The 21,157-nt window shown below is 38.2% G+C and overlaps 1 long non-coding RNA gene across 1 annotated transcript; it reads left to right on the top strand.

Annotated features, from left to right (window-relative positions):
• Positions 1–5,481: 5,481 nt before the first annotated feature.
• LOC134337515 (uncharacterized) lies at positions 5,482–9,930 on the top strand. The gene is made up of 3 exons (XR_010016014.1): positions 5,482–5,512; positions 9,729–9,809; positions 9,893–9,930. It is a non-coding gene; the product is annotated as an uncharacterized LOC134337515 (long non-coding RNA).
• The last annotated feature ends 11,227 nt before the right edge of the window (positions 9,931–21,157 follow it).

Below are 21,157 nucleotides of genomic sequence, written 5' to 3'. Positions count from 1 at the left end.
ATGTCTAGCCAGGCTCTTGTCAGGCTCGAAGCTTTTTGTTTATACATTACATATGCATGTGGGCCCAATCCCTAAGGAAAGATGTGCTAGCCCTTGCTAAAGCCCATATGAGATTAACAACAGTGATCCCAGGAATGAAAGGCTTAATATATGAGCAATCCTTGATGTCTCTAGGCCTGTAATTGATGGTGTTCAGAAGAATGAGACGGGATCATAGTCAAGCCTACTGAAAACTTCCTGCTTAAGTTGGTGCTACCAAAAATGTACGACAGCTTTCTGGTAGTTCAAAAGCAAAGGAATTCGGTAAAAAAACATTATTAGTAACACTTTTAAAAAAAATAAATTGTGGTAAACTATCACTGCAAACAGTGAAGAGGCAAGTGAGGGCAAAACAAATTTGAGACATGTGCCCTGCTGGTGCACTGCAAAATCGATGCACTTGGAATTGGTGCCAAGCTGATAGGAGCGGCCAACTTGGAGGGGGGAGGATGGGACAAAAGAGCTCCGATGCACGTCCAGCTAACCCAGTGCGAGGTTGGATCACTCTAAGCACTGAGCTGATTTGGAGAGGTTGAGAAATGCTTCCTTGACAGCGAAATCCAGCTCCAAAATGATTTTCTAGACCCAGAGTGATTCGCTGTAACAAGGCCTGGGTCCTAATGAGAGATACAATAGAGTGTTTGGGCTATCTAAATGATGGCCTAGAGAGTCTGGAAAGGCAGGGTGTTGAGAGTCAGATGGAGTTGGATTGCTCTAAGCATTGAGCCGAATTGGAGAGATCAAAAGTGGCTTCTCCGGCAACGAAATCTAGACCCAGAATGATTCGTTGAGGCGGGTTCGGGCAATTTAAACACCAGCCCAGATAGTCTGGGGCTCCTCTCCCTGCGACACTAAGGCTGTGAGACTACCCCCGGCTTCTGTTCTTCGTGTCTGCGAGCTTTGTGCCAATTTTCCCTGCTAATATGATGAACTAAATACCGGGGCTTTGTACCTGTTCTGAGCTGCTCCGAGGATTTGATTAAGGATTCAGTTTAGCTCGGAATGCTATTGTTGTTGCTGCTCACTTCTGTTGTTCGCATGATCTGTTTTGTCTTTTTTCTCTTTCTCTATGGGCACTGTGGGTTGGTCAAATTTTTAAAATTGGGTTCTTTCGGGTTCCTTGTTTTGCGACTGTGTGTAAGCAAATAAATCTCAAGGTTGTATAGCTTATACATTCTTTGATAATAAATGTACTTTGAATCTTGAACCTTTGAATCTCTGAAAACTGAAAGGCCTGGTTAAAGTGGATGTCGAGAGGATATCTCCACTAGTTCTAGGGTCAAGAATTGGAGGGCACAATATCAGGATAATGAAATATACCATCAAAACTGAGATGAGGAAGAATTTCTTCAGCTAGAGGGCAGTGAATTGGTAGACTATGTTGGCATAGAGATCTGTAAAGAAGTCACTGGGTATATTTAAGTCAAAGATTGATAGGTTCCTGATTGGTAAAGGGGTTAAGGGTTATGGAAGTAGCGGGAGAATGCAGAGTTGAAAACTATAATCAGCCTCAATTATATGGTAAATGGTAGGACATTGAAGAATGCTGTAGAACAGAGGGATCTAGGAATAATGGTGCATAGTTCCCTGAAGATGGAATCTCATGTGGATAGGGTGGTGAAGAAAGCTTTTGGTTTGCTGGCCTTTATTAATCAGAGCATTGAGTATAGGAGTTGGGATGTAATGTTGAAATTGTATAAGGCATTGGTAAGACCAAATCTGGAGTATTGTGTACAGTTCTTGTCACCGAATTATAGGAAGGATGTCAATAAAATTGAGAGAGTAGAGAGGAGGTTTACTAAAATGTTGCCTGGGTTTCATCACCTAAGTTACAGAGAAAGGTTGAACAAGTTAGGTCTTTATTCTTTGGAGTGTAGAACGTTGAGGGGAGACTTGATAGAGGTGTTTAAAATTATGAGGGGGATTGATAGAGTTGACGTGGTTAGGCTTTTTCCATTGAGAGTGGGGAAGATTCAAACAAGAGGACATGGGTTGAGAGTTAGAGGACAAAAGTTTAGGGGTAATATGAGGGGGAACTTCTTTACTCAGAGAGTGGTAGCTGTGTGGAATGAGCTTCCAGCAGAAGTGGTTGAGGCAGGTTCTATGTTGTCATTTAAAGTTAAATTGAATAGATATATGGACAGGAAAGGAATAGAGGGTTATGGGCTGAGTGCAGGTCGGTGGGAATAGGGTAGGGTAAGAGTTCGGCACGGACTGGAAGGGCCGAGATGGCCTGTTTACGTGCTGTAATTGTTTTATGGTTATATGATTGAATGGGGGAACAGGCTCAACAGGGCCAAGTAGCCTTCTTCTGTTCCTATATCTTATGGTGTTATGGACTTTACTGGAGCTAACTCTTTCCAACTGGAGTTTGTCCCTCAGGATGGACTCCTGCACACCACGTCTCTGAAGAGTGACGCCATCAAAACTGGAAAATCTGCCATTAGGTGCTGATAGATTTCAAAAAGTCGCAAGCAATCCTTTCTGATCCCGATTGCAAGAAAAGAACCAGCAACCACCAACCATTTCCTTTTTGTTGAGATTCAACATGCTTATAATGCATCTATTTCATTCTCACAGTATAATTCTCTCCCTTTTCACCAATGAGATACAATAACAAATGAACTTCTACTTGTGCTGGTTATCTCCCAAGGCCGTTTCAATGTAGACTCGGTGGCCACTTTATTTGGGACATCAGTACACCTGCTCGTTCATGCAAATATCTTGCGGCGGCAGTTCAGTGCATAACAGCACGCAAACATGGTCAAAAGGTTCCGTCGTGGTTCAGACTAAGCATCAGAAGGGGGAAGAAATGTGATCAAAGTGACTTTGACTGTTGAATGATTGTTGATGGCAGACATGGTGGTTTGAGTATCTCAGAAACTGCTGATATCCTGGGATTTTCATGCACAACAGTCTCAAGAGTTGACAGAAAATGGTGTAGAAAACAAAAAAAAATCCAGTGAGTGGCGGCTCTGTGGGTGAAAGCACCTTGTGAATGAGAGCGGTCAGAGGAGAATGGCCAGACTGATTCAGGCTGGCAGGAAGGCAACATAAACTTAAAAAAAACATGTGTACAGAAGAAAATACCTGAATGCACATTATGTTGAACCTTGAAATTGATGGGCTACAGCAACAGAAAACCATGCATCTAGACCCTGTGGCCACTTTATTAGGTAGAGGAGGAGGAGTTTTCTATCCATTGACCAATCTAAGTCAGGGTATCAATCTTAAATTTGGGTTATTCCATAATGTAATATTTCACCTAAATCACATAGCTCACCATCTCTGAATATACATTTGAATCTTTTGTGATTGACAGAGAATCTCCCATAGCATTGGATATTCGAATCCAAGCTCATTGTCTAAATGATTTCCAGCTCCATGCGTCTGTACCACGCTTTATAACCATATAACCATATAACAATTACAGCACGGAAACAGGCCACAGCTAGCACCTTTATTCCAGGGCAGCAATGGACAATACTAGCAGGCATCCATTTAAGGTGAGTGAAGGAAAGTTTAAGGAAGATATCGGATGTCAGTTTTATACATGGAGAGTGATGGGTGTCTGTAATATACACTGCTGCAGATGGTAGTAGAAGCTGATACAACAGGAATATTTTAAAGGCAGAGAGGCACACGAGTGTTAGAGAAATGGGGGGGGGGCAATGTGCTGTCTAGAAGGGATCTTCTCCTACACAGCCATAACTCTTTGTGCACTAACCATCTCCCCAGACACTGTTGAGATGTAGGTAAGATAACGATGCCATCTGGCACATTCCAGTCTGCAGAATACAAGATAAAGGATCTCTATCAGCAGAGGAGCACCACAGGCTTGTGTACTTGGCCCCCTGACCTACTCACTTTACACCTATGACTGTGTGGCTAAGTACAGCTCCAACTCCATATCCAAGTTCGCTGATGACACCACTATTGTGGGTCAAATCAAAGGTGGTGATGAATCAGCATACAGGAGGGAGATTGAGAATTTGGTTGAGTGGTGTAATAGCAGCAATCTCTCACTCAATGTCAATAAGGCCAAGGAATCGATAGTGGACTTCAGGAGAGGGAAACCAGAGGTCCATGAGCCAGTACTCATTGGAGGATCAGAGGTGGAGAGGGTCAGTAACTTTAAATTCCTCGGTGTCACTATCTCAGAGGACCTGTCCTAGACCCATTATATAAATATAATTGCAAAGAAAGCACGACAGCACCTCTACTTCCTCAGGAATCTGCGGAGTTTCAGCATGTCACCGAAAACCTTGATGAACTTATAGATGTGTGGTGGAAAATGTGCTGACTGGCTGCATTACAGCCTGGTAATGGAATACCAATGCCTTTGAGTGGAGAATCCTACAAAAGTTTGGATTTGGCCAGTACATCAGAGGTAAAACCCTCCCAACCATTCAGCACATCTACATGAACTGTTGCCGTAGAAAAGCAGCATCTATCATCAAAGATCCTCACTACCCAGGCCATGCTCTTTACTCACTGCTGCATCAGGTAGAAAGTATAGGTGCCTCAGAACTTGTACCACCAGGGTTAAGAACCGTTGCTATCCCTCAAACATCAGGCTCTTGAACAGAAGGGGACAACTACACTCATTTAATGACTCTTTTGTCTGGTTATTTCATGCTCCTTATTTATTGCTATTTATTTATATCTGCATTTGCACAGTTTGTTTGCAGATTATACGTGACAGACTTTAAAAAATATTTAGAGTCTACAGATCTTGTTTACAGTTATTGTTCTATTAGTTATTATGCTAAGTATACCCGCAGAAAAAGTATCTCAGGGTTGTATGTGGTGACACGTATGTACTCTGATAATAAAGTCGCTTTGAACTTTTGAACTTTGAATAAGGGATGCATTGAAGCTGGGTTAGCCAGGTCTAATGTTGTGCAATCTAAAGTCCTGAGTCCCTGTGCACTGAGGGACTAAGGCCTGTACAGCAGCCTCACAAACACGTGAGTATATTGACCAAAGAAGCCACATTACTGCTGTGGGTGCTTTGTACATTAAATGAATTAAGTTGATAACACTACAATTATATGGTTCTGACGAACCTATGAATGCAGTGAAAGCTTTTCTTTTATAGATAATGTTTATGTTTGAAATAAATTATAAAAACACTCTTCAAGGGTTGGAAACCCAATGACATAATAACACCACCCCACATTCCCTACAATCTGTTTCATCGACCTTTCTTCATATTTGCAGCAGTATTTATTAGGAGAGGAGCCAACCACGGTGATTTTTAATGAGTCACTAATGACTTCTACACTGCAATCTGATAATCACCAGAGAGTTACAAATCCTGCAGGAACAGTTGTAACTTGCAAGACACAGAGAGTACGGGAACCCTTGATTGATGTTTCTCAAACAATTCTCCAAGCACACCACTGATGTCTTATTCTTTGTATCCTGAACATGCTTTGCATAGGATTAGGCTGCTGGCGGTGAGATAATGGTAGGTTTGATGTGAGTGGGGGTGCTGTTTGATTATGGTTGGGAGATGAGAATGTTATCTCAGAATAAATGAGGAAGAATCAGGAATAGCATATGGTTCAGATCAATCAGGCTCACATGCTGTGATTGTAAGGGTACAGTTCTGTTCAATGGTTTGTATAAGATTTAACACTGCAATTTGCAGCCTGTTCATCTGTGCTCTAATCTGTGTTCTTCAGATTCTATCTATATGTCTATTTCTTCATTTGCCTATTTAATTCTTTACCTGCAGGTTAAAGGTAAATGCCAGAGCATAGTAAATTGTTAACGTATCAGTGAGCACCATCTTATTAAATTAATACTTTTCTGGTACTTATCCAAGACAAAAGCAGTCTCATGCATATTGTCCTCTTGATGTCTGCATTTCATCCTTACAAGCCTGATGAACTATCCCTGTGAGTACAACCTGTGACCTCAAGGCACCTGGAAATTAGCCTGGTCATTATAATATCATGATTATAATAGCCAATATAATTAGAACCCCTCGTAAACATTCTACCAATTATTATGTTTCACAGTTCCCTGAAGAGTTATTCCCACTTTCCAGTTTTTCACTCAATCATCCGTTCAATTTGTGTGGAGATGTTTCAATTTCACATGCTTAGCCGTACCGCTCAACATCACCAACTGAAGATGGGCTCTGTGTCATTAGTGAGAAGCAACATACTGAAGAAGCTAGCGATATGAAATAATTAAAAAATTGAAATACCTAGCAAATTAGGCTGAATGTGTGAAGAAATACTAGATTTTAATGCTTTAGATCAAAATCTGCATGAATTTCAACCCTTCTCTGGTTCTGATGACGGGAATTTAAACTGAAATTTTACTTCTGTTTCTCTCTCCACTGATGCTGGCTGACTTGCTAAGCATTTCCATAAGACCATAACATATAGGAGCAGGATGAGGCCGTTTGGTCTATCGTCTGCTCCATTCAGTTGATCCATTTTTGCTCTCAGCCCCAATTTCCTGCCTTCTCTCTGTATCCCTTCACGTCCTGACCAAATTCTTTCTGTTATTATTTCTGTGCCAACATGTCTAGTATCAAATCAATGCTGCACGGTCATTTTGTGTTAACTTATATTCATCTGTAGCCCATATTTATAATTTTAGACATAGAGTCACATGGTACAGAAATGTCCTTTAGCCCACCAAGTCTGAGTTGACCATTAAGCACCCATTTACACTTACCCATTTTTGTTCTCCCCACATTCCTATCACCTCCCTCCTGATTCTTCCACCCATCTAACCATGAGGAACAATTTACAGTGGACATTTAAACATCTGGGTTTGGGTTTGGGTTGTGAGAGGAGCATCTGGGGGAAAATGATAATCTGACAACACTTAAAAAGTCTCTAAACGGACACTTGAATCAACAAGGCATAGATTGTGAGGTAAATGGGGATTAGTACAGATAGCTAATAAATTGACATGGTTGGCCAGAAGTTCTGTTTCTGTGCTTTATGTCTCTAGGTCTCCATGTCTGTGGCTATGCCTCAGAACGTATTCAGATGTCCACTAGTTTATGTGTCTTGAGGCGGATGTTTGAATTAGGAGAGTCTTGTTCCTTGTCTTCCTATGGACTGAGAATTTGTACTAAAATAAGTGATTGATCAATGGGTCTTTACAAAACTTTAAATCACCCAAAAAAGGCAGGCCTTGTTGGGCTGAGGTTAGTGATGGAAATTGGAAACTGGACCATTCCTGTGGTTGACCATTCCTGCCAACAGGGTTAATGTCCTGATCAGCTCTAAATTCTGATGTGAGGCCAGCAAAACTGTTACACTTGCCATAGATTGATGCTTATGCTAATTAAACATTTTGTACAGCTTCTCCGTAAAGCTGCCTGTATTTCCCCTAGGTTCTTCCTTTTTTTTTCTAATACAATTTTTATTGAGTTTTCAAAAAGAATACGTGAAAATCACTGTTATTCAGCATGGAAATAGGTCCATGGCCTATTGAGTCTACATTAACAAGCACTTATCTACATTACTCTCTTCTGCTCCTTCTTGTATTCCCATTAGTTTTCCCCTGCCCATTTCTCCTGCCACTGACCAACATTAGGGTTTAGTTAAAGTAGCCATTTAACTTACCAACATATCTTTTGGAGGTGAGAGAAAGCTGTAGCAGGAATAGGAAATTTGTGTCAAAACTTCATGCAGACAGCACTGGATGTCAAGATTGAACCCAGGTTGCTGGAGATGCCAGCATTAGCTCTTCCAGCTGCACCACTCTGCTGCATTCAATAGGAGAACTAAATTATTTAGTACCATATATGATATAACACAGACAGATAGTGCCTCTCTGTTCAGATGATTAGAGGTGAAAAAGACTCTCCAGGCACTAACAATATGTAAAAAAGTAGCAACACTGAGACTTTGAAAAGAGGATGTGAGATGTCTGAAATGAAAAAAATGTGTCAACCACCGATACCATTACCATGTAAGGTGGAACGGCTGAAAGAGATCCATGATTCAGAGCATCAGGATGAAGAGAACAATAACAAGTTAAATTTGTATAGTGCTTATATCCTAGCATTTATGAAGTTGGAAGATGCATTAAAGCGATTATGGGATTTGGTTGGTTCACTGGCAATGTAGCTTATTAAGACTTTCAATGGGCATTTTTATGGATATGTTTAAACATTTTCTCTTGGGTACATCATAATACTTTGCCTCAAAACATCCCAAACCACTTCACTGAAGTGTTTATTGGCAATGAATTTTATTAAGAATATTAGGACAATAGCAGGTTTTTCAAGGTGGATGTGACTGTGGAGCTTTAGCTCCACATTTTAGGCCCTGGGAAGTTGAAGGCTATGATACTGATTATGCTGCAGTTTTATTTACATATGTATGAGAGGACAGTTTCCTTAGGACCTACAAGAGGTGTTGAAAGTAAATTGATTACTGGTGCTGTCATTCCAGTAAATATAATCTATTTTAACAATGTATGTGAACATCAAACAGAAACCGCAAATGCTAGTAATCTAAAATGAAAGTAGAAAATGCTAGAAATACTCAGCAGGTCGGTACGTATCTGTGGGAAGAGACACAAGAGTTAAGGTTTGAAGCTGAAGACCTCAAACCTTAATTTTTACCGAGCTACACTAAATACTTCAGCCCCTTGAAATGCAGACCTGGACCTGCTTTTCTGGTTACAGGAGGTTGCATTGATGGAAAGGGAAGAGTCTTTGGATGTATTTTGAAACTTTTAATGTGAGCAACAATCACAATGTGTTTAGAGAACAGTACTTGATATAAAGTAGGCCTTGAGTGGCAAAGTTTTGGGTGATCTTAGACATGCACATAAATGACTGCCTAGTGAATGTGTAAAGGTATGGATTGCCTTTGTAGCCATGCCTATTTTTTACCACATCTCTCCTCCTGGACGTCTGAAGGATTTTGATGCTTCCATTAAATATTGAGGAGCAACAGTGAGATACAACGTGTGAAATTTTCAATTTGGAATAATTTCTCTTGTTTTTTAATATATTCTGTATAATTGAGATGGTTGAAACTCTTTGGTTTATGCTCACCCATCTGTATTGGAGAAAAAGTGCATGTGCAAGAGCAGTAAAGAAAGGCTAATTTAAATGTAGGAGAGCTCTTGGTACAAACCCTATCATTCAGTTTTAAATGGCCATTTCTGCAATAAATGAGTTCAATTAGATATGGTGTCAGAAGAGAAACACCTGATCACAATATGTTCTACTGCAAAGACATTTGATGAGGAGGGAGTGATGAATAAGAGTTCAAGTTTTGTTTTGTTTTGGCTGTTTGATTAGAAATGCATAATTGAAGACAATGAGTTTTTAAATTATTTTAAAACAGGGATTATTTCATGAATTTTAGACATTGAAGAAACAGTTTGCCCAAATGATAAGGAACCTGGTTTATTCATTGGATTTTGGTAGATTTTTCATGTGTCAATGGGAGGCAATAGTAGGTCAAATATTTCAGGGGTAATATATTTAAGTTGACTCATAGAAGGATTCAAAAAGAGGTGAGGAATATGTTGTGAGGACTGAATGTCTGGAATTTATGCCAAGCACTAGGAAATGGGATGAACTTGAGAAACACGTTTTGTGGATAATATTGATATGGTGGATACAATGGCATGTATTTTTTCATGGTTCTTCTTCTGTGAAATTGCTCTAATCCAATCTGATCTTTTCCAAGGTGGACCAACATGTTTGATGTTGAACTCTGACAGACTGGATTCAGGCCATGAGATGGTATTTAATGGTGATGTTGTCTGAGGTACGTAGCTCACTGTTGTTCATAAACAGTGTTGGAGAGATTCACAATTCCTAAGTTGTTGGTTTTCGTCTATTTTATTGCAGTGAATGACAGGACAGGATCATCTGTAATGCTCCCTCAGGCAAGTCACATTTCAATATCTCTGAGTTTAAGAGAGTGAGATGACTGACAACCATTTAACACAGTATCTCCCTGATAAATGCCATTGCAGTACTGAATTGTGTATTGAAGATCTTTGCCAAATGATTGGCTGTATAAAGTAGAATATAATCCATTGCCGTAGGACATTTGAGGACCAATGCCATTAAGCACAGATCTGCTATACCAATTCCCCAGGCATTGCCGGTGAATTCAAGGCCTTCCATTTGGTCCCAGTGATCTACATGATACGCAAGCCAGGGTGTATGATATGGAGAGATAGCTGTTGCCCATGTAGCAGGCTCCCACTCTCCGTGCAACCGAGTGATCCAAAGGAATGGCAGACACTGATACAGCCTGGCACCAGCTGCACTGCAAGACTTGCCAGCCAGTGTTGAACGCAACATGATTACCTTAGGGACTCCAGCTCCAAAATTTTCCTCGGGGTTTACTCCCAAAAAACCTTCCCCATGAGTGAGTAGAGCCGCAGGCCGGTGGAGGTTTGAAATCAGGGATCCCCTTCTCCTAGATGAGCTGTCAATGATGGCTGACAAGCCCCATATGCCAGAAGCAGTTGGTTTTAAGGCACCAGTAACCCACATTGGCACCTTCTCCGGTCAGTAGAAATGGATCCGATAGGCTTAGTAACTAAGCAACCTGTAAAGGCTATTTGAGACACACACCACTGGGAACATTTAATAGGAAGTGGGAACTTATTCCTATTACCTCCCTCAGCTATAACAACCTTAAGAAACCACCAGTAAAATCACTCACCAAAGAAACATGCGGTTTCTTGATTTTGCTCCTGAATCATTTAAAGGTAAAGCTTTATTTAAAACATACAGTGAAATGTGTCATTTGCGTCAAAAACAAACATAGTCCAAGGAGGTGCTGGGGGCAGACTGCAAGTGTCCCATATTTCCAGCGCCAACATAGCATGCCCATTATTTACTAAGCAAATATCTTTGGAATGTATATGGGAGAAAACCAGAATACCCCGAGGAGAACCACAGAGTCACGGGGAGAACTTTACAGATAGCTGCAGGAATTGAACCCCAGTCACTGGCACTATAAAGTGTTATGCTAACCGATAAGACTCTGTGCCACCCCAATGTAGGCAGGTGTTTAGCAATAAGCTAGAATTATGTGAGGTTCAAATTATGCTTTCCACAGAGGTTGAACTACAGGTTGTATTCTATTCAAGTCTTATCCAGTGGAAGATAGTGACCATAGTCTTTGTTCAATACAGTTTCTATTTTGGTCCTCAAAACTGACAAACCTTCTGGCCTAATGGAGCAGTTTTTTTACTTAATGTCTGTGGACAAGCTTTCTATATTTCACCTGCCTCCTTGCTGATTTCTGAAAGGTATTATAATTTGGATTAAGTTTGTTCTGAACATTCTGTTCCTATTGTCATGCAGGAGGGATGCACAGAATTATAATGCACATATTTAATATTTATGACTGTTCCAGAGCTGAGAAAATGCCCATTTTCTAAAGAACTTTTTATTTGTCATTTGAGGCATCAGTCGGCCCTGATGAGACCAATTCCGTGATGAATTAAAGCTGCTTCTCACCGCATACAGATAGCTCTGACATCCCGCCAGGGTTAGGGGCTACAGGATGGATATTAAGCACTCTGAGCATGGGGATGAGGGGGTAGGGGTGCAAGATGTGAAGTGGAATTTGATATTCCCCCAAATTCTCCTTCTTCTGATCCTGACAGGAAAAGCTGTAATTGCTCTTTTCCTTCCTTCCTTCTCATTTTCAAGGCAGCACACACACACACACACACACACACGCCTTCTCTCAGGAAAACAAAACTGTAGATATTGGAAATCTGTCAAGAAGGAAATCCTAGAAATACCCAACCGGTCAGGCAGCATCTGTGGAGGGAGAAACAGACCTAATATTTCATATTGTACATGTTGGGAGAGAGAGGAAAAAACAAGTATGTTTCAGTTGCAAAGAAGGTGAGGGGGTTGGGGGTGAAATCGAATATATTAATATAGTAGTGAGTTAAATTGTGTTTCCCTGTCTATGTTAAAAGTTGTTTATAGCACAGTTTGGGATATACCCAGCAGGTCAGCTACACTAGAATCATAGTCATAGTATAGAGCATGAAACAAGCACTTCTGTCCAACTTGTCCACATTGACCAAGACATCCATTTGGTAGAAAGAGTAAACACTGGGTCAGAACCATAACTAGATGACAGGAAAAAATAGCTAGTTCTGATGTGGACAGAAAGAAAGAGTGGAGTACCTAAAGTTGGAAAATCCAATACTGAGACTGGAAGGCTGAAATATGCCAAGAAAGAAAGTTTTATTCCACAAGCTTGCTATGAATTTCCTTCCAGCAGTGCAGGAGGCCACAGAGTGGTTCAAGTGGGATGGAACAAGGAATTAGAAATAGCTCAGATTCACTCGTGCTGACTGAACACAGGTGCTCTGTAAAGTTATCACCCAATCTGTCGTCATAATCGAGTTTAGGCATCAGTACACTAATGCACAAGTGCAATGAAATGCTTGCTTCCTGCAGCATTGTAGGCACATAGCATCATATAATCACCATTCACACAAAACATAAATTAAACATAATTTATACACAGTTGTTACAAAAAAAGAAGACCGGAACAAAATAAATAAAGCCCATTTCAGAGCAATATGATCAAAGTAGTAATAGTATTGTTAAACTGTAGTGATTTGGGTTTGCAAATTGGTTAAGAACTGAATACTTAAGGGGAAATAGCTATTCTTGAAGCTTGGTGGTGTTCAGCCTCAGGCCCAGGTAACAGTGAGTAGATGGCATGGCCGCAGCTGGTGGGATCTTTGAGGATAGATTTGGTGTGTTTAGGCAGTGCCTTTTGTCAATACTACCAACATTAGGAAAACATGTGCCAGTGATGTATTGGGCAGAATCTACTTCTCTTTGCAACTCTGTATGTTCCTGTGCATCTGAATTACTGAACCAGACCATGGTACAACCATGTATGATATTTTTCAACTGTACGCATGACAAGCTGATTCTCCTTAAAGTCTTACAAAAGCAGAGACATTGGCGCGCCATCCTTGTTACTGTATCTACAGTATGTGCTGTCTCTTTGTTCTATAATGTAGAGAAAGTCACAATTTGAACATTGAATCCTGTATATTAAACTGGAAAGTGTGCAAGGGAATCTTCCTCATTCATTTGCTTGAATATGTGCCCTATTTTATATCCTTTCCCTACCTCTGTACTTGTTTAAAACAAGTTATAATTATGTTAAATCTCAAATCAATCAGATTTATAACCAAAATGATCGGTTGATATTGGATCATGTGGGGATTAATCAAACCTTTTGTGATTTTTATTCTTCTTTATATCAATCAGAGTCTCCTCGAGATTCTAAATATATGAATGATTTTTTAGATAAGTTAGACTTCCCTCAGATTTCACAGGATATGTCTTCTTTATTAGATACTTCCATTACAATGGATGAGATTAAGAATGTTATTTTTTCTATGAATCTGGGGAAAGCTCCTGGCCCTGATGGGTTTACCGTTGAATTTTATAAATGTTTTGCTTCTTTATTGATTCCTTGGCTCTATAAGGTTTTTGAGGCTTCTTTGAAACTTGGTAAACTTCCGGAATCTTTTAATAGAGCATCAATTTCTTTAATACTAAAGAAGGATAAAGACCCTGCTCAATGTGCATCTTATAGACCAATATCTTTATTAAATGTTGATTCTAAAGTTTTTTCTAAGTTATTAGCAAATAGACTAGAAAAAGTACTTCCTTCTATTATTTCGGAAGACCAAACGGGTTTTATTAAAGGTCGTTACTCTTTTTATAATATTCGTACATTGTTAAATATCGTTTATACTCCCTCACAAAATGTTCCTGAGTGTGTTATTTCTTTAGATGCCGAGAAAGCTTTTGATAGAGTAGAATGGCCTTATTTATTTAAGGTGCTTGAAATGTTTAATTTTAGCTTGAAATTTATATCCTGGATTAAACTGTTATATCACTCCCCTGTAGCCTCGGTTCGTACTAACTCCTTAAACTCACCTTTTTTTCCTCTCTTTCGTGGTACTCGACAAGGCTGTCCTCTTAGTCCCCTATTATTTGATATTGCATTAGAACCTCTTGCAATTGCTATTCGAGAATCTTCAAATATTACTGGGATAACTCGGGGATTAAAGTCCCATAAATTATCACTCTATGCTGATGATTTACTTTTATATATTTCTAATCCTGAGAGATCCATTCCTGCTGTTTTAGAGTTATTAGCACAATTTGGTCTTTTCTCAGGTTATAAATTAAATCTTAGTAAGAGTGAACTTTTTCCGATTAATAAACATCTTCCCTTATATTATAAATTTCCATTTAAATTGATTAATAATTACTTTTCATATCTTGGGATTAAAATTACTTGTAAACATAAAGATTTATTTAAGACTAACTTTTTACCATTAATAGACCATATTACTCAACTTTCATCTAAATGGTTTCCCTTATATTTAACTTTGATTGGTCGTATTAATGCAGTTAAGATGTTTTTTTTGCCAAAATTTTTATATGTGTTTCAGGCATTACCAATTTTCGTTCCTAAATCTTTTTTTGATAAAGTTGACTCTAAAATTTCTTCATTTATTTGGCAGAATAAGAATCCGAGACTGGGTAAAATACATTTACAGAAAGCTAAGAGAGATGGAGGTTTAGCATTACCTAACTTTAGATTTTATTATTGGGCTATTAATATTCGACATATGAAATTTTGGTTACTTGACCGGGACATACTATCTATTCCTAAATGGGTAGCATTGGAATTACAATCTGTTCAGGGTTATACACTTGGTTCTATTTTAGGTTCCTCTCTTCCTTTTGATTCGAAACGCCTTAAGCAGGTCTCTAACCCGATAGTTAAATATGCTTTGCGCATTTGGTTTCAATTCAGAAAATTTTTTGATCTTAATCAATTCGGGTTAGCGATTCCTATTTTAGGTAACATATTTTTTCCTCCCTCTTTTACGGATCGCGCTTTTCAAACTTGGAAGACTAAGGGTATTTTACGGTTTTTGGATTTATTTTTAGATGGTTCCCTTATGTCTTTTGAACAATTATCTAATAAATATAACTTATCAAGAATACATTTTTTTAGATATTTACAAGTTAGAAATTTCCTAAGTACTATACTTTCTTCCTTTCCAATGCTTCCTCCTATATATATTTTAGATTCGATAATTAACCTTAATCCATGTCAGAAAGGTGCATCGGCTATGATTTATAATATTATTATGAAACTTAGGAAAGCTCCATTTGATAAGATTAGGGTAGATTGGGAACAGGAATTGGGGCTTACCATTTCTGTGGATGATTGGGGGCAGATTTTACAATTAGTTAATACTTCCTCTATTTGTGCTAAACATTCCCTAATTCAATTTAAAGTGGTTCATAGAGCACATATGTCCAAAGATAAGTTAGCACGTTTTTACTCGCATATTAATCCTTTCTGTGATAGATGTTCGGGGCAGATAGCCTCTTTAACTCATATGTTTTGGTCTTGCCCTACTTTGGAAACTTTTTGGAGAGATATTTTCAATATTATTTCTAAGGTATTAAATATAGATATCTCTCCTCACCCTATTACTGCTATCTTTGGACTACCTAAAATTTCTAGTAATCTTTCCCCTTCAGCCCGTAGAATGATTGCATTTCTTACTTTAATGGCGAAAAGATGTATTTTACAACATTGGAAAGAGCTTAATGCTCCAACTACCTTTTTTTGGTTTTCTCAGACGATTTTATGTTTGAATCTGGAGAAAATTAGAAGTAACCTTTATGATTCTTCATTTAAATTTGAACAGATTTGGGGACCTTTTATTCGATATTTTCATTTAATGTAATATTTACCCTTCTTGTTTTTTTTTCACTGTTTTAATGGAGGTCGGGATTGAGGACGTGATTTTAAGTTTAACTCTGTTTGGTTTCAAGTTAGCCCATTGCTTTGCTTTGCTTTTAGTTAGTTGCACGGTGGGTTTTTTTTTGGGGTTTTTTTTTCTTTTTTTTTTCATTGATATATATAAAATCTAGTATACTATTATGTTATCTTGGTTTCTTATGCTTAAATTACATTGTTTGTAGTATTTTCTTTTTGGTATTGTTATCTTTTGGAATTTTATTATACTTTAACATTGTATTAATGTTTATATGGCTTACCTTTTTTGTATACTTACTCAATAAAAAGATTTAAAAAGAAAGAAAGAAAGAACAAGTTATACTTCTAAACCATTTCTAGTTCTAATGAAAGATCACCAGCATTTTGTGTATTTAATATTTTCAATAATATTTGAGTAATCTTGTATATATAATTACACAGTTTGATTAAGTATTCTTGTTCATTCAAATAATTAATTTATGGGTTATATATAAAAATATGTTAATTGCATACATCATCTCGCTACCACGTGATATGTGCACGCCTCGCTTAAAGTAAACCCATAGTGAGACACACATTTTCAACTTCCATATCTTCCTTTGAATTAGTTTAATAGTTTGAAATTACAAAACATAACATTGGTGATGAGGATGAGAGTTTTAAAATGAACCTGAGACAGCTGTTAAAATGGAGTGAGATGTTCAAACTAAAAAAGTTGTGAGGAATGATAAAATTTTTAAGAAACAACCCAGCACACGCAGAGACATTGAGTTAAAAAAAAGGTCATAAACTAAAGAATTCAGTGTTCATAAAGAGTGAGTACTGGGTGACAATAATCATTAAAAATATCAGAAGTGGCTGGCTGTGTCGAAAAATTGATGAGTTTGATTAAACGGCAGGTAATTGGCTTATGTATACTGAGTTATTGGAACAGTATTTTGAAGCAAATGAAATAGCAATGAGAAGAGAGTACAATTTGCAAGTGCATTGGGTTTAAAGGCATACAGTTTAAGTGCTCCAACCAAACCATCAGAATGGCACTTTGCTGCTATTGTAAATGTAATACAGGAACATTTAGAACTAAAGCCATTGTTGATTGTAGAATGCTTTAGGTTACATAAGTGGAATCAAAGAGAAGGAAAGTCCATTTCAGCATACGTGGCTGAATTGAAGTGATTGTCTGAGCATTGTCAGTTTGGTAATGGCCTTAATGATACACTAAGAGATTGTTTAGCTTGTGGAATCTTATGAGGAAGCATTCAAAAATGGCTCCTAACTGAAACATAATTTACATTCAAAAGAGCAGTTGAAATCACTGTATTCATGTAAACCACAGACAGAGGCACAATTGAGTTGCAGTCAGGAATGAAAGTGGGCGTGAATAAAATTGCAGCATCTAAACAGAAACCAAACAGGCCAAACAATTTATGTTACTGTTATTGCAGAGGCTCACATACACCAAACAAATGCATATTTAAAGGTGAAACTTGCGGAAAATGCAACAAAGTAGGGCATATACGAAGAGTGTGTCAGGCAGACAAAAATAAATGGTTTGCATAGGGAAGAGAAAATGCAAAAAAGTCAAGTAGCAGTTTCAAAAAGAGCACTAATCTGTATGCTGTTAATGAAAAATCTGATAATGATGTGAGTGACACAGGATTGTGTAGCCTAGAGATTTACAATGTGAAAATTAACAATAGACAAACAATATTGCTTACATCAGAAGTGAATGCCAAATTTATTAAAATGGAATTAGATGCTGGAGTAGCTGTTTCAGTCATTCCACAAAATGAGTGTGAACAGCACTTCAAAGGTGCTGAACTGAAGCCTGCAGATATCCATCTGAGAACTGATATTGGAGAAAAGATAACTCCTGTGGGAATGACATTGTAACTATGAAATACAACAGCCAACAAGCCACATTGAGCTTGTATGTGGTAAAAAACAGAAGGACTAGCATTGTGGGGGCATGATTAACTGAGACAACAACAATTTGATTGGAGATTCATCCATAAATTACATGCCACATCCCCTGCAATAAAGCCATATTAAAGGGAATTAAGAAAGCTATTGGATGATGCTACAACTGTCTCCATGCTGACCACCGTGAATCATAGTTCAACAGAGAACAAACAGGTGTTGGTGACAACCTCTGTGCCTCTGGTTGGAAAACATATTGGACCATGCTGCTCAAAGGAAGCGTGGAAGTGATGAAAGCAGTGGTCTGACTACAACAGTTTTAGCAGGCAACATATATGAGAAAGATTCTGATACATTAATCAGGAACTTACTTGTGAGATGGGGCTTGGTTTTATGCCAGAAGAGAGGTCAAGAAGATTCAAGAAAGTTACAAGCATTTGGCTTTTGTGAGTATAAAAAACCAGAATCTACTCTGTGTGTATTAAGGCTATTGCATAAACCTCAAGCGGGAGACAAAAAGTTGCATGTAAAAGTAGATGCAAAGACCAGTGCTTATCTGGATGAATGGGAGGCCATTAAAAAAAAGGATCAATAGATATATGGCCACAGAGGATTTGCCAGATGATGTTGTGGATGAGGAAACCAAGAGGAGAGATCAGATCATAAAGGGAGCACTAGATGAATCATTAAGAGAATACTTCTGTGAACTAAATACATCTTCCCAAGATCAAGATGCACAAAATAAAAGAAGAGAAAGGAAGGAGAAGAAAAGTGTCCAGAACTGTCAGACCCACTTTCTGTCGTCTCAGAGTCAACCCGTACAACCACCATGGAGGAGGTGCCAGAACCTGAGATTGTTTTCACAGCCGCAAGTCTCAACTGCCAAGCAGAGTGACTCCCCCTTGTCAGGAAAGTCATTATCCTACAAGGGTAAAAAAGCTTCCACAGTGATGAAACCTTTTGGCCTGAATGGGACAATTTAAAATTTACTATGCCGTGATGGACATCTGTGTATAGTAGCTGTGTTATATCGTATACTGTGCATACAGTTGATGAATTCTTAATTGAGTTGGAGTTTATAGCTAAGCAGGAAAGAACATTGTATATTTAATATCACTGGACCACAATTCTTTTTGTAAATGTTGCTTCCTCAGAATTCATTTTTTGTTTATGATAGCCCATTTGAAGCTAGATACAAATATAATTTCAGACTACTTGCGTCACATAGGAATTTGGAGAAATAAGAAATTAATTGTTATTGAATAGAATATGGTTAATTGTATAAAGGCACTGATGCTTTGCAATAGTTCAGCTAAGCTAAAAAAGTTATGTAGATGATTTTCATTTGTACTCAGTGCCTGAGTCTACTTGCTTAAGTGTTCAAAAATAATCAGGCAGCATTAATGGATTTCAATTGTCCAGATACCTTTTCTCCCCACAATATCCTGGTCCCTTTCACCATGCTTGTCACTGACAGCACCAAGATTGGCAGGGAAGAAGTGTAAATGGAAATGCAGAAAATGAATCTTTAGTGAGCTGTTGCATTTTATGGTTTTGTATGTTTGAAGCATGTTGTCATGCAGCTACATGTAGTTTGGTGCTCTGTAATTGCCAAGAAAACTTACAGCAACATCCCTGAATGCCTTCCATGCAATTTTCTCCAGTCCCACTAAAAGCTCTGTGGATTGCCTGTTTTGGATGAACTGTTTTGATTTGTGGTCTAACAAAAATGCCTTCCTTAATTTTGGCATCAGTTTTTCTGCCTTGAATTATGAATTGAAATAACAAATGATAGTGATTTCAAAAAACGGTGTGTGATAGGAAAATTTCACGGTAATTTCCATGATGAACAGCCCAAAATCCATAAGCTACACCCAAAAGCTTTCAGGAAGCAAAATATTTGTTTTCCAACATATTTCAATAATATTTGAGTAACCATATATATCGTTTGATTAAGCATTCTTGTTCATTTAAATAATTAATTATGGGTTATATGTAACAATATGTTATTTGCATATGTCATCACTCTACCATGTGATACACGTAAGCCCATAGTTAGACTCGCATTTCAGACTTATGTATCTTCATTTGAATTAGTTTAATGTTTTGAAGTTACAAAACAAAACACAACCTGTAAAATTAATTCTAGTTCCCTCTCCTTTGATGCTCCCTCATGTGTTGAGTATCTGCAGTGTTTTCTACTTTTATCAACAGCTGAATGATTGCCGTGGCCCTTGTCAGTATTCTGTTCTCTGCTCTACTCCTGCACTACATGTTGTTCATCTAGATTTTGTTTAGATTATTTAATGTTTTTAGTTTACTCTTTCTATTTGTATCGCTGGCTTCTTTCTCCAGAAAGAATTCCTTAATTTGAACAGCTATTCAGTAGCATCTGGTGAATGAGAAATACGATGGATTTGTGAAACTAATGAATCTTGCGGAATATCACTTCATCACTTGTGTTAATGCAGCCAGCTCTTCTGTTTAAAGGTCTGCAAACTTCTGGTGTTACAGTGCCTGCCTGCCCCCCTTTTGCTTGCTCGCTCTTCCTCCACATTATTGCCTCTCCATCTGACAGTTTAATGAATTGTGACAAAGAATGGCCCTGTTCTCAAAATGAATTCCTTTCAATTCAAATCTGCTTAGTTATATGTCAGAGCAAATCAAACGCACCATTTTCAGAGATTGTATGACACCACTCTTGCTCTGGGTTAATTGCATTTCTAGTCCTTGCAAACTATGACATAAGTTAAAATAAATTTGAATACTCACATGCACTGGAGATGAGAAAATAAATGGATTTTAAGGAGAAAGCTGGTGATTTTTCTCAAGATCACGCCATCTTAGACCTACACGTCATTTGATTGCAGAACATCACTATTTGTTGAAGATGCTATCTTTCAGAAGAAATGTTAAGCCAAAATTCAGTTTGCCAGCTGTAGGGGGTATTAACAATTGTCAACTGTCAGTCTAGGTAAGACATTAGAAAAGAAATGTGATCGAGAGCCAACAATCTTCTACTTCAGAGGTGAAATCTCACCACTGGGCCAAGTTGTCATTCAATTACTACAAATATTAGTATCATGGTGCTCTCAAGTATAAATATCAAAAGACTGCATCACAAAATTACTGTCACTGATCCCTATAACAATGCATAAAATCGGGCAGATGTCATTGCCCAGGATTCCCGACTAATTTCCTAGGTCTCTCCTCTGAGCAAGAATGTCATGGGTTTGAGCCTTATGTCAAAGCACTGAGTGGAGAAATGAGTCTGCCTCTTCAGTACAGTGGCACCAGTGTCAGAGGTTTTGTGTCCTCTGTTTTCTTTTAGGTGGTTCAATGGCACCATTCTGAAGAGAAGGGGTATTCAT

The sequence above is a fragment of the Mobula hypostoma genome, chromosome 24 (genome assembly GCF_963921235.1).
Source record: "Mobula hypostoma chromosome 24, sMobHyp1.1, whole genome shotgun sequence".
Lineage (NCBI taxonomy): Eukaryota > Metazoa > Chordata > Chondrichthyes > Myliobatiformes > Myliobatidae > Mobula > Mobula hypostoma.
The sequence above is the reverse complement of the archived record's forward strand: the minus strand, read 5'-3'. Positions and strand labels throughout refer to the sequence as shown.